Raw genomic sequence first — 18,414 nt, 5'->3', positions numbered from 1 at the left:
TCCACAGCCCTAGTGAACTCTAGATGACCTTGATATCCTAGGCCAAAAAGGAAGTACTTCTGGTGACCTAGCAGAGACTACTGATGCTAAGGAGGCACAGCTGATTAGTGCGACATACAAGCCTCAATGGTTGTGATTAGTCCAAATATCCATCCCTTGCTTGGCTATATAAGCAGGGTGAGCCAGCTGGAATACCTTTCCTATGCTGCCTCCTCTTAATTTTGCTGCACCAGGGCTAATAAGTTTATCAAGTGGTCTTTTCTTGCCTCCTTTTAGTAGTGCAGGCTGAGAAACAGTTGTAGACTAGCTCTGAAAACAGCAAGTCCACCGGCTAACAGCTGAGGACAAAACAGCCTAACAGTTCAAGAGGAACCAGGGCAAGAGGAAAGGAGACAGAAGGAGAGAGATGACAAGTGAGGACAGACAGATGAGGCTGAACGATTAAGCTGTAAGGAGCCAAAAGGGAGAAACTGCACACTCAAGTTGCCAGAAGAGTTCAGAGAGCTGTCAAAAGGCTAAAGGTCTTAGACCTTAGAACAAGAACTGTTAACCTAGGTCAGTGTTACGGGCTAAGGCATCCCAATTCCCAGACTAGAGAAGTGCTGTAGTATTGGCTGCTGCTAAGTGGTATGGAATCCTGATACCATGGCCTTCCTGGAAGCTGCAATGCCAGCCACAGCTAAGAACTGTGTGGCCATACTGTATGTACATCCACATGGTGAACATACATACATGCAGACAAAACACTTTCACAGGTGAGATAATATGGATTCAAATACCAGTTTCCCATCTTCCTAGGACCACACAAAATAACACTTGTAGAGTTAACAGTCCAAACGTCACAGCCCTGCAACAATACAAAGTGCCACTTGCTACTACCACCTGCCTGGTACCACAGCTTGCTGGCAGAGACCAACATTTCTTTACCCACAATTTCTATTCAGGTAGAGCAAAAGGACCCCCACAAATCTCAGCATCTTGTCTATACCCCAGAGTGCCAAGTACTCAACTAATAACCAACTCCCCCCTTCTTCAAAATCCTCTGATTTGGATCCTGTCTACCAGGCCCAGTTAAAGTTTCAGCTCTTCTTTTGCTAGACAGAAGCCATTCAGTGTGTGAACTACAAGAAAAACTAAGATTTCCTCTATCTCATCCTTTCTTCAATTAGACTGTAGGACCCTTCTTCCCATGAGAGGACCCAGTATATACACAAATGGCTTTTACTAGTCAAGTTAGCTAGAGGTAGGAGTGCATTGCTTCAGTCCTATCATTTAAGAGGCTGGAACAAGTTTGAGACCAACCTGTGTCTCAAAATAGCAAACTATTTTAAGTCATTAAAACAGTACTAGACAGCTGGGCATGGTGGCGCACGTCTTTAATCCCAGCACTTGGGAGGCAGAGGCAGGCGAATTTATGAGTTTGAGGACAGCCTGGTCTACAAAGTGAGTTCCAGGACAGCCAGGGCTACACAGAGAAACCCTGTCTCGAAAAACCAAAAAAAAAAAAAAAAAAAAACCACACACACAAAAAACAAAACCAAAAAAAACAACAACAACAAAAACAGTATCGGACAATGGCATGGGAGGTCAGTGTTCAAAACAAAATAGACAAAATTATACAGCATAAAAATATTTGAGGGGCTTGGTGGTTAAGAACACTTGCTGCTCTTGCAGAAAACTAAGGCTGGGCCCCTATTACTCACATGTCAACATCCTCTGTGGCTTCCATAGGTACCAGGAATGCATATGGGGCATATCTACACACTCAGGCAAAACAATCATATAACTAAAATAAAAATAAATAAATTTTTTAGAAAGTATTCGATTTACAATGAGAGGATGTAGGTTCAAATTTCAGTTTCATCCTGTATGAACTGTGCCATGCTTCTTACAAGGATAACAATAAGATAAGATAATATACACAAATCTGATTTACATCATAGCTGTAGCTACAAATATCTGTTACTTCTCTGGCCTCCTGAAGTGGTTTGTATCATTTATTTTTCTTTAGAGTCAAGAATAGAAAAGCACAAAAACTAGAACTACATCTATGAAAGTGTTTGTAGGTGTTACCACAGGCCGGCTGCAATCTGATGCTGAAGCTTGTGCATTCCTACCTGGGCCACGAGGGTCTGGAAACATCCTCATATACTTCCTAAGACCAAGGAGAGCCCTCTGTGGTAGGACCCTTCCCCACCCGTCCCACCCAGACTCCAGGTGAATATGAACTTCATCACAGCAACAGTCTCAGCTTTTGGAAATCCAGCCAAAGCCAGTCATTAAAATCATCTTCAAACCATACTTGCAGCAGATGAAAAGGCAGTGTGCAGTATCCAGCTGCCTAGATTAAAGCAGTGTGGTAAAGGAAATGAGAAACAGTCGTGATTTCCAATTACTGCTAACAAGAGCATGTTTAGAAGGGAGGAAATTAATGGAATCATCAAAAGACTGGTGATTTTACTTAAAATGAATCAAACCAACCTCAGTCTTTCCCTGTTTCAACAGAGTTCTTGGGCTAGTCAGTGCTTGAGTTCCCTGAAAACTGCCCAGGCTGGATCAGAGAGGCTAACAATTAACAAGGGCTGGGAAATCTTCTTTGGCTCCCTAGCCACAGGGTAGAAAGACAGGGCCAGACAATGGTTCTGAGGCAGTATGTTAATTCCTTTTAAGTCAGAAGTCCTTTAGCTTGCCAATATAAACACCACCAGGCTCCAGCAGGAAAGAAAGGCAGAAAACAGGGTCAAATTCAACTTGCACAACAGCAAACTCCCTTAGGACAAAACATTCTGGAACTCACAGCTACTTTGAATAACATAACATGGACAAAAAGAAAAGGGGACTGAGAGCCCTGAAGGGACATGTCATACAGTTATACATGGTCTCTGATGATCAACATGTGTATACTAACACACTCAACACACATATGCAGCTCTGACAGAATGGAAGGCATTATGGAGTTTGTTGGGTAAGGAGGGAAGGATGGAAGTGAGCAGGGCAGAGGAAGACAACCAAGGCTTATTAAGGGAGAAACTACAGTAAAGAAAAGGGACATAGATATAATTTCCTGCAGCTGCAATCCATCACAACACAAGCCACACTGTGCCGGACAGTGGAGAATGTTGACTAGCAATGCTGTGCACCCTGGAAATGAGAACAGGGCAGCAGCCCATGAAACTCCGCAGTGCAGTGTGGTGACCTTGAGTACAGGGGTGGGGTATGACCAGTGTGAGGAGTCACTCCTCTCTGGAAGCAGGTGCTAGGAAAGCAACACACAATTTTTTCACTTTCACCATTCCGATTCAGTGCCGCTTATCAAAAGTCCCTCCTCACAGAACAAAATCAAAGCAAGTTAAACAATCATGCTTACGTTTCTGACAGAGAAAGAGATCTATCTTAGCATTAGAGGCATCATTCCCCTTGGGAAAGAAAGTGTCCTTGGAAATGGGATTGATGGCCAGTACCCCAGTTCATGTTCTTGTTCCTTCATACCACAGAGTGCAAGCTCAGGAAAGGTTCCCTGAAACGCTGCCTTTTACAACTCAGTCTGCCAGAAAGGGCAGAATAGTAGTGGGATGAGATGGTCAAGGTAACCCAGCCTGGGGATTTACCAAGTCCCACCCCTTTCTGTTGGATAGTTTCCAAGAACCAACAAATCTGGAGGAGACAAAGCAAAGGCCTGCCAGATCCTCCTTTAATATTTAGATTTTTCTAGTTTTAAAATTAAGTTGGTGTTGGGCAGTGGTAATTCATACCTTTAGTCCCAGCACCTGGAAGGCAGAAGCAGGCAGATCTCTGTTGAGTTCACCTGGTCTACAGATGGAGTTCCAGGACAGCCAGGGCTACACAGAGAAACCTTGTCTCAAAACAAACAAACAAACAAACAAACAACCTAAACCAACCTACCTACGAAATAAATAAAAGATAAAATTAAGTTGGTAAGTGGATTCAGGACCTTTACACCCTCCTCTGCTCACTTGACCAAAACTTGCTCTGAAAGGGGTAAGATAGGTTCATTCACTCTCCAGAATGACTAGAGATTTAACATGAAGCCATTCTGTCCATATCCTATCTGTAGTGGCTAAGGATTTGTTTTTCAGCAAAAGTGGGGTAGGACATATACTGATAAAGAGTACTACTCCTACCTATAAGGGGTGTTTCATCATGGGAAACACTGTGGGCCCTCTGACACATTTTGGCACACACTAGTGGAAGGAGTGGGTTTCTATTGGTATATGCCAGGAAGTCAGTATTGTGATACACAATTCAGCATCTCAGACACTGTCAACCATAGTCTAAACTCTGTTGGTACCTCTGTTCTCTGTCCTTCGCTCCATACATTCTCTTCTTGGACTCTTGTTTCTCTAGTCTATAACAGGACTCATTCTCAATAGAAAAAACAGATGTCAGATTCACAGTCATGACTACAATACCTTTGTCTGATATGGCCACTGTCTGTGGAAAAATTATTTGGGGAGCTAAAGAGATGAGATGGATGAGCAGTTAAGGGCATATATTACTCTTATAGAGTACCTGAGATTAGTTCACAGCACCAAACCTAACAACTCATAATATAGCCTGTCACTCCAGTTCCAGGAGAATCTTATCCTCTGGCCTCTGCAGGCACCTGTATACACACACACACACACACACACACACACACACACACACACACACACACACTCCAGATCTCCTTATACAACGACCTTAGCTATTCCTACACTTACCTGGAACCAACCTGTTTTTTAACATTAAACATTATAAACTGATTTTAATAACCTTTAAGTAAAACATACAACTTTAAAAATGATTACCAGTGAAAGTCATTATGATCTAGGACATAAAAAGTCAACACTATATTTTTAAAAATTGCCTAATAACCAATCTTCTCAATGCAAGGAGAAGGGCTAATTGAACCACAAAGCCTCTGAACTTCCTAACAAGATGCTAAGAATAATATATGAACTAATGGGTTCCTTTACTGAAAGCCATTCTAAAGAAACCTGAGATATATCTCTGTTAAGATAGTTCTCTGAAACCTAGAATACAGCAAATAGAGCAGTCCCCACCCTATTTCCACAATTACTCCAGTAGAGCAGATCTCAAATGATGAATCCACATGGGCCAGATGGCACTTTCACTATTCTCCCTTCCCTAATCAAGTAAGAACCTCTCACATCCTTTGGCCTCCCCAAGAAATCCATGACACTAGCCAAGATCCACAGGGGACCATGAATCAGAGAAATAAGAAACTTCTGTCAGACATGTCTCCATAGGCTAGCTGAGCTGTGGTAGGACAGAATGGAGAAGGGGGACCTATTTGCACTCTTCTCCATAAGCAGGCTGCACAGATGAACCTGTCGATTAGATGAGCCTGTCGATTCCTGTCTCAAAGGGAAATAGAAGACCAACTACCAATTTTATCATCCTCAATCTTCTCCCACAACTTGTACTTAAATTTATCTTCCTCTAGCCCCCCTACCTCCCTGCTTAGAATCAATCCCTTAGTATTTGTTTTTTTGCATGTTTTAATCCTTCAGACCCTACAGGAGAGTTTGTTCCTCCTCTTTTTTACTTCTGACACTCACTGGGAGTCTATCTCTACAGCAGCATCCTGCCTCTCTACAGGACACTAAACTTTTCTTTTGGTGCTGTGTGGTCTAAACTCATTAATACTTTAGACTATGGTTAGGCATCAGTTTTCTTTTTGGAAACTTCAGTTTCTGAACATATTCTACCAAAGTGAAGGTGATCAAACATTCACCGTCCACAGTAATGGGTGTACCAGTTTAGGGAATCCAGTATCTTTGATTCCAGCTGGGGTTTTGTTTTGTTTTTCTGAATATTAGTTTTAACAGAAGTGAAATGGAGTGCTGAGGAGGTAAAGTCATTGGTATACAATCAGAGTCTGAGTTCAGATTGCAGTACCCAATCAAAAACTCAGATGTGGTAATGTGCCTATAAACCCATTGCTGAGGAAACAGAAACAGGTAAATCCCTGGACTTCACTGGCCAGCCAGTCTAGTTGATTTATGAAATTCCAGCTTCAATGAAAGACCCCATCTCAAAAAAGACAAGTCAATAACAATAAAAGAAGACACTCAGAGTTACCCAACCGTCTGGCCTCCACAAGCATATGTGCACACAAACACATGCACCATTCTACACCCCAAAGCAACCTGACAAGCTCTGACAAAGGACACACAGCAGATGTTACACTACTTTCTATCCTTCCAAGGTCCCCACCACCTGGCTGTGGTCTGCCACCCTAAGGTTCCATACTGTAACAGTGATGACATCTGCAACATTTAATCTGTCACCACCCTACCTGGTGTGTATAGTACCATTCCAATATTATAGACTCAACCACTGGGGACAGAGTTTGAAAATCTAGCTCAAAATAACACTCCATGTTCATGACTGAACTATGATTTATTTATACAAGCCAGCCTGACTGAAAAGGCATGTTAAACCTCCCTATGCCTTCCTGCCTTTTCTGCCTACTAACTCCTGTTTGCCTCCAGGTCTCTCCCCCAAAAAAAGTCTCACACTGACTATCCCAATCTTTTCAGAAGACCTTTTTATGTGTATTCCAGTGTAGGGCTTGAGTCCTTCACCAGAGCAGATGTCACATGGAACTACCATAGTTCAGAGTAGTGCCAAAGCCTAGCCATGTACTCGTTACATTCTTGTAATCAGAGTGCTATACCACAGCCCCACCTGAATCTCAGGGCAGGTACTGTTCCTGGTACCATTGATGATCTCATACGCTGCCAAGTGACAGCTTCCATCACAAACCAGCTCAGTATCTGGCTCCCAGAAAGCCCTCCATGCCATTACTCTTGCTGCATCCCTTCCTGCTTACCTTCTGTCAACACAAACTTGCTAAATAATGGACTTGATGCTGATTATGAAAATACTAAACCCAACTGTTTCACAGCAAAAACCCTGGAAAGTCTGGGTCTCTACTAGTCATTTGTTGCCATGACAGAATATCTAACAAAGGCAACATAAAGAAACGATTTCTTTGGGTTCACACACTGAGGGAAGAGTCCACTGTGGCTGTTGGCAAGAATGTGAAGCTGCTTATACTGCATCTAGGCAGTTGCAGAAACAGTCACATCAGGCAGCTAGTCAGAAGCAGAGAGCCGTGAGCCATGCTGCTCAGTTAGTTTCCTTTCTCCTTTTTTTTTTTTTTTTTCAGTTTGGGGAACCTCAGCCTTACAAAATGGTGCTACTCTCATTTAGGTCAAGTCTTCCCACCTCAACTAACCCAATGTAGAAAACCCCTCATAAATACATCCAGGTAATTCCATGGTGATTCTAAATCCTACCAAGTAACTAATCATCACATGGTCATTAGAGTTTGGAGCACGTTTTTTAGGATTTTAATACAATGCATTATAATCTTCAAAACAAAGAGTTCCAGTTTTCCAAGGCCACAATCTGGATGACTTTTTCAAATCAAAGACAGCCAGGCAATAGACTTCTATTCCTGGGGAAAATGCTGACATTCCCCTAAGGAAAAGGACCAGGACTAAAGACTCTTGTTAATTCCACTTATGTACATACAACAAAGCCTATTTTCCTTCCTTAAAAATTAATAGATTGTTTTTCTACTGTTGAGATAAATACCATGAACATAAACAATGCATGGAAGAGTTATGCATGGAAGAGCTTATGGTTCCAGAGGGAAGGTACTAAGTAGCAGGCATGGCAGAAGGAGTAGGAAGCTGAGAGATCACATGGTTTATCACAAGCACATAGCAGAGAAAAGGCAAACTGGAAGAATGGTGAGGAAGAACTCTCATAGCATGTACCACCGCAGTAATGTACTTCCTCTAGCAAGACTGCACCACTTAAACCTCCTTTAACCAAGTAGGAACTAAGTGTTCAAATACCCAAGTCTATGTGTAACATTCCTCATTCAAACCCATAACTGGTAAGGGTCGGATGGATCCTCTAAAGAGGTGACTGAACTGGATCTTGCATGATAAAGGGAAGTGTGGGAGGGTGAGAAAGCAGGTGGGATTCTAGCCACAGGAAGAATAAAATGAGAATAGGCTTGAAGATGCTAATCTTCAAGCAAAAAGGAATAAAGATGGCCTTTAGCCTTGACCTTTAGGGACAAAGGCTAGGTGGCCAGAAGAAGAGGAGGCTATGGATAAAGTATAAAGTCAAACCCATTCAAACAACACTACTCCAGCCTAAGGGAGAGTTTAGAAATGCCATGGTTTTCATTTACATTCTTCTACTGATCTCTCCCCTCCACTCTAGTCTTCCTTCTCCCTGTTCATTTTCCTTTTTCTCCTCTCTCCTCCCCTCCTTCCCTTTACTCCAAATCTAAAGGGTCCCACTTTGGGCCACCAGATCCCTGCCCAGGCTGGAAATCAGCCCATTCTACAATGGATTCTGGGATCTGACTAGGTCCTCTCTTTTCCTCTCCACCCACATTCCTGCAGTCTGAAAATACTTTCATATGCTTCTTAACTTCCTCACCATAAAGATGGGGACAAAGATCTCACCAGAAACTATAAATCAGCAGGGAGGTCCCCATGCTGCTACTACTTATGGGCCTTAGAATTAGTTCTGTCAGTCCTCCTACAGAGGACAACCCACAATGAAGTACCACCCAAATGGACTTTCCCCAGGACACCCTTAGGGTTATTATTGGCCTAGGTAAGCAAAGGAACAACATATAATTTTGTCCCTGCCTTCAATGAGATTAAGGGCAAATGCATATACAACCAAAAGAAAAAAGAACTAAAGACTGAGAAACTTAAGTATAAACAACCTCAAAAAGCCAGAAAGCTCAGAAAAAAAGTCTCCTTTTAAGGATACAAAGCAGAGATCTACACTGCCTAAGAAAGTCTCTAGCTAACTTCTCAGTCCAGGAATTGGCAAGTTTGAGTAACTGTGCATAGCTGTCAATAAGTCTAAGTATATATACTTACTCAAAACATTACTACTGTAACCCAGCAGTAATGTGAACAACTTTAAAGGGAAGAGAGGCTTTTTCCCTATGACCCTAAATCTCTCTGCACCTATCCCCAAGCTTAGGAAATGTGGACAGGCTGCCATCAGAACCACTCAAAGTCGTCTGCAGGCAATAATCTCAGCTACAGTCTTGTGCTCTCAGCCATTCCTAAGTCAACAAGGCTGAACTGTCAGAACTCAAGCCAGTGACAACATATGTCCCACCCGCTCTGGAGGAGACGTGTGTCTGCTACACCTGAAGAACTGACCTCACCCTCTACATTTCATAAAGTGTTCCTTGTTAGTCAGAATAATTAATGCTATAGCAGATTTTGTAACCCTGCTTGCTGTACTTAGTCTTAACCTCCTGAAACCCACTTATGCCCCACCCCCCATAAGAATTGCAATATCAAAAATACTTTCTACCCTCAAAAAAGCTTTGCGGAAAAGAAAACTTGTACCTATCTTCCTTGTATTGCTGCTTAGAAATTTAACAATTATATGTTAATATGTAGCTATTAGCAAAGCTAACAAGTTAATAAGTCAAACAAGGAGAAATCTCCATCTCTGGAGATGTCAAAGAATCTAGGTAGAAAAGGCTTTTAAAATTAGGAATTCTGCATCAAAAAAATGTCTTAGTGGTTAAAGGGTTTGTTGTTTACATGTGAGGACTGGAATTTGGATCTTTTGAATCCTTGTTAATTCTGAATGAGCATGAAGGCCTACCTAACTCTAGAATTGGGAGGGTAGAAATGGAGGATGCCCCCTCCCCCCAGCAAGCTGGCTAGCTGCTAGACCTGTCAGAATTGCAACACAATTTTTTTTTTTTTTTTTTTTTTTTTTGGTTTTTCGAGACAGGGTTTCTCTGTATAGCCCTGGCTGTCCTGGAACTCACTCTGTAGACCAGGATGGCCTCAAACTCAGAAATCCGCCTGCCTCTGCCTCTGCCTCCTGAGTGCTGGGATTAAAGGTGTGTGCCACCATGCCCGGCTTGCAACACAACTCTTTACAGAGCTTAAAAGAGCAATTCTAAACTTCATGTGGAAAAACAAACAAAAAAAGCCAGGATAGCTAAAACAATCGTGAACAATAAAAGAACTTCTGGGGGTATCACCGTCCTTGATTTCAAGCTGTACTCCAGAGTAATAGTAATAAAAACTACATGGTATTGGTATAGAAACAGACTGATCAATAGAAATCAAGTTGAAGACACAGAAATAAATTCACATACCTATGAACACTTGATTTTTGACAAGGAAGCCAAAACCATACAACGGAAAAGGGAGAGCATCTCAACAAATGGTGCTGGTCTAACTGGATGTCAGCATGTAGAAGAATACAAATAAATCTGCATTTATCACCCTGCACAAAACTTAAGTCCAAATGGACCAAAGACCTCAAATTAAAACCAGACATACTAAATATAATAGAATAGAGAGTCGGGAATAGCCTTGAACTTGTCAGTACAGAAGACAACTGCCTGAACAGAACACCAATAGCTTAGGCACTAAGGTCAACAATTAATAAATGGGACCTCATGAAACTGAAAAGCTACTGTAAGGTAAAGGACACTACTAATAGGACAAAACAATAGCCTACAGATTGGGAAAAGATCTTCACCAACCTTATCTCTGACAGGGGGCTAATATTCAAAATACATAAAGAACTCAAGAAGCTAGACACCAACAAACCAAATAACCCAATTAAAAAATGGGATACAGAGCTACAGAGAATTCTTAACACAGCAATCTTGAATGGCCAAGAAGCACCCAAAGAAATGTTCAACATCCTTAGTCACCAGGGAAATGTAAGTAAAAATGACTCTGAGAATGCCTAAGATCAAAACTCAAGGGACAGCACAAGCTGGCGTGGTTTTGGAGAAAGGAGAATACTCTACTGCTGATGGGAGTGCAAACTTGTATAACCACTCTGAAAATCAATTTGGTGGTTTCTCAAAAAATTGGGAATACATCTATCTTAAGACCCAGCTATACCACTCCTGGCCATATACCCAAAAGATGTTCTAATATCCCACAAGGACACTTGATCAACTATGCTCAACTTGTTCATAGCAGCCTTATTCATAATATCCAGAAACTGGAAACAACTCAGATATCCCTCAGTTGAAGAATGGACAAAGAAAATGTGGTTCATTGTACACAATTGAATACTATTCAGTCATTAAAAACAAGGACATCGTGAATTTCACAGGCAAATGGATAGAGCTAGAAAATATTATCCTGAATGAGGTAAACCAGAACCAAAAGAGCATGCATGGTATATACTCACTTATAAGTGGATATTAGCCATAAAGTATGGATAACCACACAATAATCAACGGACTCAAAGAAGACAAATAACAAGGAGGGCCCAAGAGAAGATGGTTGAATCTTTCTCAGGAAGGGAAACAAAATAGATATCAGATGCTGATAGAAGGAGGGAATTGGGGGTGGGAAAATCAGAAGTAGGGAGAGCAGGGAAGAGAGAATGCAAATTGGCCGGGGGCCGGGGGCCGGGGGCCAGGGGGGGGGGGACGGGGGGCGGGGGAGAGGGGAGGAGGCAATTTCTAGGACATACAAGAGACCCGGTAGAGGCCCCAGGGGATATATTGGGTGATCCTAGCAATGGGGGATGTGGATCCGGAAGTGGCCACTTCCTCTAGCCAGGCAGGACTCCCAGTTGAGGAATAAGGACAGTAACCTACCCATAAACCTTTGACCCAAAATGTGTCTTGTCTAAGTACAGGGACAAAGATAGAGCAGAGATGGAGGAAAAGGCCAACCAATGACTGCCCCAAATTGAGACCCATCCCATGGGCAAGAACCAATTCCTAATGCTATTAATGATACAGTTATGCTTGCAGACAGAAACTTAGCCTCAGTGGGGGAGGATGCAGTTAGTCCCACAGCAACTTAACTTGTGAGGCTTGGGTAATGGGGGGGGGGGGGGCGCTAACACACTAAAGGAACTTCCTCTTTGCAAAGGGGAAGGTGGAATGAGGGAAGAATCTGCATGAGGGGGTACTGGAAGGTGAGGGGATCTGATATTGGGATGTAGAGTGAAGAAATAAATTTAGTTTGAAAAAAGGAAAAAGGGGGGGTAAATAGAAGATCCCTAGAACAAGCTGGCTAGCTAGACCGGTCAGACTGGTAAGCTATGGTTCAAGTGAGAAGAGATCCTTGGCTCAATGAATAAAGTGGACAGTGATCAAGGAAGACTCCAAAGGTCAACTTCAGGCTTCCATGTACATATGACCCCACATACATGCATGCTACACACACAAACACAAGGTGGGAGGTGAACCAAACGGCAGCTACATATAATAAATACAAAGCTACACTACTGACCTCAGTGGCTCTATGACAGTCACTACTGAAGGTACACATGAACTGAATCTATCTGACCCATTCACACTTCTATACAAATAAATTGTAAGAATTTAATATTAACCTTATCCTCTCATGAATTCAGATATCCTTGTATTTAATTTGCTCAAGTGAGTTGGAAGAGCTAAGCTATCAATGAAGTCTTATTCACATGGAACCATGGAAAGGCTGTCTTTTAAACACTGCTGTCTCTCTGGCCTCCAAAGGTAAACACCGGGCAGGCCAAAGTCATGCCTACCTTACCACAGTCCTGGCACCCAGCCACAGCAGCATAAGCCACCTAGAGTGGGAAGCTGCTCACACCCTTCAAAGGTTTATACTCCAAGTGACAAAGAAGAATGGAATCTTCCAGTGGGTAGGAGGTAATACAAAGAGTTCATCTATAAACCTACCCACAATCATTAGAGACTCTGAATACCAACTCATTTTCTTTCTTTTTTTCTCTTTGTTTTTAGTATGTTGTCATCTTCTTTTGATGAAAAGATGGACAGATTTAAAACAAAACAAAACAAAACACCTTCCAAGTTAACAAGTTAGACCACAGTAAAGGGATACCCACTGCTGAACAGATATAAGTTTCTGTTTAATGAGGATTTTAAACTAAGATTCAGGCAGGTAATCAGTTTGGTGGGCTCAGGTCTTATTTATTAGAAAGACATGTACCTGTTCTAAACATGGCACAATTAGTCTGCAGAGAATAATTTCTCAATGTCTTTTCATGATACCAGGGTTCAACAAACCCAGCAATTGACCTATCCAGCTCCTACCACAATCCTCAAGTCTTTTTATAGTCACAGGTAATTACCCCACGGAGAGATTACATCACTTCTGTCAGTAGGGTTTGCAGCTGACAGGAAGATGCTTTGCGGATGTTTTGGGAACTACATCCTCATTTAGAAACACATTGCTATGGCCCCCATTGTTCCTTTCTAAGAATAGAACTGCCTTGGCAAGCCCTGTGCCTAAACTGGAACCAAACAACCAAGAGCCACTGTGGGTAAGAACACAACTTCAGAAGAAAACATGGTAACCTAGAGATGACTCCTGTATCCTTTTGATACAGGAAAGAACACAGATAGGGTCTTTATTCATTATCAGAACAAGTCTCTGAGAGCTGGCCTTCACCCTTCAATCAGGAAACTTAAGAAATGGGTCCAAGGACACCTCCCATTCAGTACAGGTAGGCCAATGCCAGCAAAGTCATGAACAGAGTCAGATGAACATAAATATCAGCCAGTTCCAGCACTTGCAATTATGTGCCCAGGTAAGCTACCCAACATCCACCTAAGTTCCTCTCTCCATTAGGCACAGAAATGGTGTCCTTTATGTACATTTCCTATCTATCTGCTGTCCTACCACCCCCAGCTTGGTATACATTATCTAACTCAGGTCCTCCTGAGATGGTGAGGCGAGCCAAAGAAGTCTGACAAAATCTCTCTGCTACAGTAGTGCTTAGGGCCAAAGCTACATCCTATCATAAAGAATCTGGTTCTCAACAATTGTTTTTAATTTATTAATTTATTTATTTATTAATTTATTATATATAAGTACACTGTAGCTGTCTTCAGACACTCCAGAAGAGGGTGTCAGATCTTGTTACAGATGGTTGTGAGCCACCATGTGGTTGCTGGGATTTGAACTCCGGACCTTTGGAAGAGCAGTCAGGTGCTCTTACCCACTGAGCCATCTCACCAGCCCCAACAATTTTTATCTTTTAAAAACTAAGTACTTTACTTTCTCACTCTGCTGTATAGAGATACAGATGGCTGCTTTTCCCACTATCTCAAAATTGCATTGTGTGAACTGTGATGCTTAACATGGTATTATGCATCATGGCAACATGGGGAGAGGGTATCAGAAACAAAGAACACTGAGTTGTCAGTATCTTCTGAACTGAGAACGCAAAGCATTTGATCTAAGTCAGCAGGCCACCTCAATTGAGATCATCAAAATATGCAAAAATGAGCTTTGTGGAAAACATCAGGGATTCCTCAAGTAAGCAATCCTTCATCAGTCAGATTTAACACCTGCTCCAAATCTCTTAACCTGGACAAACAGTGACTCAGGGTATTCAGTTCATGTTTTCATGAGAGCAAAGGTGTTGTCTTCACAAAGTCCACTGTGCAGTGTGACTCAACAGTAGGTCACATAACAACTCTGTTGTTATTTAGAAGTTACATCACACCTTATATGTCATGTGCTGTCCAATCATTTTTATTAGTCTATACAACACACCAACCTGACATTCTTAAAGATTGTTGTTCCTCTTTAATAGCAGCATGAAAGAGGTCAAGTGAGGTCATAACTCAAGTTTCTTCGGATCAAGCAGACAGAGCTGGAAGAGACTTCCCACAGTGGGGTCCTAGTTCCTCTAGTCCAAGAAAGGTAGTGTGAGTAGCACACACACACAGTTTGTTTTTAATCCTGATCTTCCCATGAAGATCACGAATTGTGCTTCTGCACAACAAGATATGCTTCCTCTGTCACACCTAAAATGGAGCCTCCAATAAATAAATCTCTGTTTATAGAAAAGACCAAAGGAAAATCTGGCCTTTGGTTAATGCTTCTCTAATACTTTTGTTAGTATAATTCCAAATCTTGAGCTATAGATGGGAGAGACAACATCTAGGTGTGAAAACACACATCTGTAATCCTAGCACTTGAGAGGTTGAGACAGAAAGATCACTAGTACAAGGTCAGCCTGGCTACATAGTTGATATTCCTTCAAAAAACAACCAAAACAAACAAACAATCCTGAAGGATGAGGAAGAGAAGATGGAAGAAAGGGCAGGCAGGCAGGCAAGATGACTATGGAAATCAAACCCCAAACAATGTCATTTAACCCTAGAACTCTCAAGTGACCCTTTACACATGATTCTTCTTTGTTTAACCTGAGATTATAGTCAAGGCTCTGTGTAATTTTATAATCAGAGGCTATGATCACATAATGCCTCTAGGGAACGCATTGTCTATGGTCCAATGGGATTCTCATAACCATAAATGTGCCTGACATGTGAGCATGTCTATTGTCTACTAGAGTCCAATGGTGGCAAGGCTATATATTTTACAAACACTCATTTTAAGATATCTCTGAAATGGGTATTCAGGTGCAGCTACAAAAACACGTAAGAAATTGAGATTTAGGGTCTGGAAGAGATGGCTTAGTAGGTTAAGATCACTTGCTATTCAAGTTTGAGGACCTGAGGACTGAAGTTAGAATCCCTAGCATCCACATTAAAGCCTATAAAACATGTATCTATATTGTGGGGTGGAGATAAGGAGCTCCTGAGAGCTCACTAGCTGGCCAGGTAGCCAAAACAACGCTTCTAGTTCAGTGAGAGGCCCTGTCTCAAGGCAGTTAAGATAATAGAAGACACCAGATGTCTTACTCTGGCCTCCGCATGCATATGTTTAGGTACAGGAACTCACATTCACATTCATGCACGCCCCTAATACATACACACACACACACACACACACACACACACACACTCTCTCTCTCTCTCTCTCTCTCACACTCACACTCAAATTCACAAGGGGGAAGCAGGGGCTCTTCCTGAAAGGAACTGCCTTTCTTTAGCTTGACTGTTTATCTGAGAGTTTTGGTTTCCTGGTGAGCATACTTGGCACAGTGCTCATGGCAATCACAGCCATGCAGGTGTGCTCTGAGTTTTCAGGCCAAAGGGGTGGGTATCGTCTTCTCCTAGAAGCCACTTCACAGAGGGAAAACATTGGCAGCAATGTTGGCACACTGGACTTTAGTGATGGTGAAGCCCCTTCTCCCTGTATGCACTCTGCTCCCAGATAGTACATATGTTGTGAGGAATAAAAATGACTTGAATGTTAGGGTGGTAGGAAAGATTCTTTGCAGTGGGGAAGGGAAAGAAAACAGCTTCAACTTTTCCATTCTAGTCTGGGCCCACATTATAAACAGATAGTTTTTCCACAGTAAAGAATAATAATCCCTTTATCTAGCCAGTATGAAACTTTGGGTAGAAAGTTGGGGAGGTGTCTGGTAGGTGGAAAATGGAAGGAAGAAAGCATAGAACAATAAAAAGGAAGGTGGAGAGGATGAGATGGCTTAATGAAACTAAAGGGGCTAAAGACTTCCAATTCTCTGCTAGCAACAATGCAGCTTAACATGCTAGGGCAGCTTCCCAGGAAAAATCCGGGGAGATGCAGTTTGCAGTGGTTCCTAGGCACTAGTCCAGGTTCTGTTCCTGGACCTACCATTAGCTATTAAGACCTCGGGCAAATGGATAACTTCTGAAATCTGGCTGAGGAGTTCACCCCTAATCTAGTGCTGACAGTTGTCTCATTCAAGCACATACCTACTAAGCAGCATTTGTTCTAGGCTAACTGTGGGGAATGAGAACAGAGGAATACAAAACTTCTATGAAGAACCAAATCTTTTGTCTGTCTGATCCAGGGTCTCATTCTGCAGCCCAGGCTGGCCTTAAACTCATAATCCTCCTGCCTCAATTTCCTAAATGCTGGGATTATAGACAAAGAGCCAAACACTTTAGCCACTGGTTTTTACCATACTTATTTAACTTTTTGCCATTACAGAACAAAAGTAACCAGAGACAATATATATTCAAGAATGAGCACACCACGTTCCACTCAAATCCAACTTATAGGAATTGAAATTTGAATTTCATATTATTCTTACATGTAACAAAATATTACTTTTCTGCTTTTTTTTTTAGCATGTTAAAAATACAGTTAGCATTCAGGTCATACAAAAGCAGGCAGAAGCCAGGAATGGTGGTACACATTTATAATCCCAGCACTAAAGAGTTAGAGGAAGGAGGTCCTCAAGCTCAAGGCCAACCTGTGTTACAGCATTAGATCAAGTTCTCCAGACTAGCTCTCGCTACATAGAGGGAGGTTAGCGTGGAGCAACTTGCTAGCTTCTGCTCTACAGTTAAGAGCAGTGAGCATGACAACTTTTACACTGTGTTTCTGTACCTATCACTTCTGGAGACCTTGTATAGGCCAGTCTTGTTTTCCTTTTCATACAAGCATGACCCCATACTATGGAGTCCCAATCATCAATGGTACCAGAGGTTGAACTGGGGTTCCTTCCTCATGGCTAGGAAGGAAAGGGCAGAAGGAGAAGAATCAGAAAAGGAAGTATGTACACAATAGGGAAGGCTATAATGAAACAACCGAATCAATAACCGTTTCTCTCAACAGTTCAGAATAATGCTACAAGTAGACGAACCTGCCCTCCTATCAGTATGTATGGGTAAGAGGATAATAGAAATGATAAGCAATAGAAGAGAAAGCACTGAATTATGAAAAGTCCACAGCCATATATAATGTGCCTTATTACCACTAAAGCCCCATTCCAGGATAACTGCAATCTCTCTCCAGGGAACAAATCCAAAAAAATTGCCATCCTGGTTGTTTTAAAGAACTCTGGCAAGGATTCCATTATTGTCAAACACCAATGTTCACACCAGGACTCAGATACACAGATGCTTCTGGCATGCCATCCAATGGCCTGCTCAGTACATCCAAGTATGTGTTTTTTTTGGAAAGGATGCCAGGTCTGGATTGCACAAAATGAAGCGATTAGGGACTTTAGAGTACTGTTAACGCATCAAGAATCAACAAATTCAAAATGGCTCACTCCTGCATTCTCAGCCTCTCTTAGGAACATTCCATCTTATCATCCTCAATAAAAAAAAGCTCTCAGAATCATGAAAGAACAGACTGAGGAGCTAGAAATGACAGTCAACTTCTTCATTGAACACATGAAGAAACTGAGCAACAGGACAGTTGGGTGGCTTTGCTCTAATTACAATGCCAGTTACCAGGCCCTATTTTCACTAAGATACAGTATCTCAACTATATACCTAGTCTGAGAAGAGGCACAGAAAAACAAGGAAAAAAATGAACAAACAACAACAAGAGAGTGAACATCATTAAGTAGTGTTTTACTATGCAATAATAATAATACCTTTACAACCCTCAGAGAGGTAGGTACTGTCATTAACCTACTCTGCAGCTGAGGAAGCCAGAAATTCACAGTAACAGTGATTTGCTC

General features: G+C 41.9%; 1 protein-coding gene across 2 annotated transcripts in view; it reads right to left on the bottom strand.

Moving 5' to 3' along the window:
* Susd6 (sushi domain containing 6) overlaps window positions 1-18,414 on the bottom strand; it is a 90,302-nt gene that overhangs the window by 33,842 nt on the left and 38,046 nt on the right. The window lies entirely within an intron of this gene.

Source organism: Mus musculus, chromosome 12, assembly GCF_000001635.26.
Source record: "Mus musculus strain C57BL/6J chromosome 12, GRCm38.p6 C57BL/6J".
NCBI lineage: Eukaryota > Metazoa > Chordata > Mammalia > Rodentia > Muridae > Mus > Mus musculus.
This window is presented reverse-complemented; position numbering and strand designations above follow the sequence as displayed.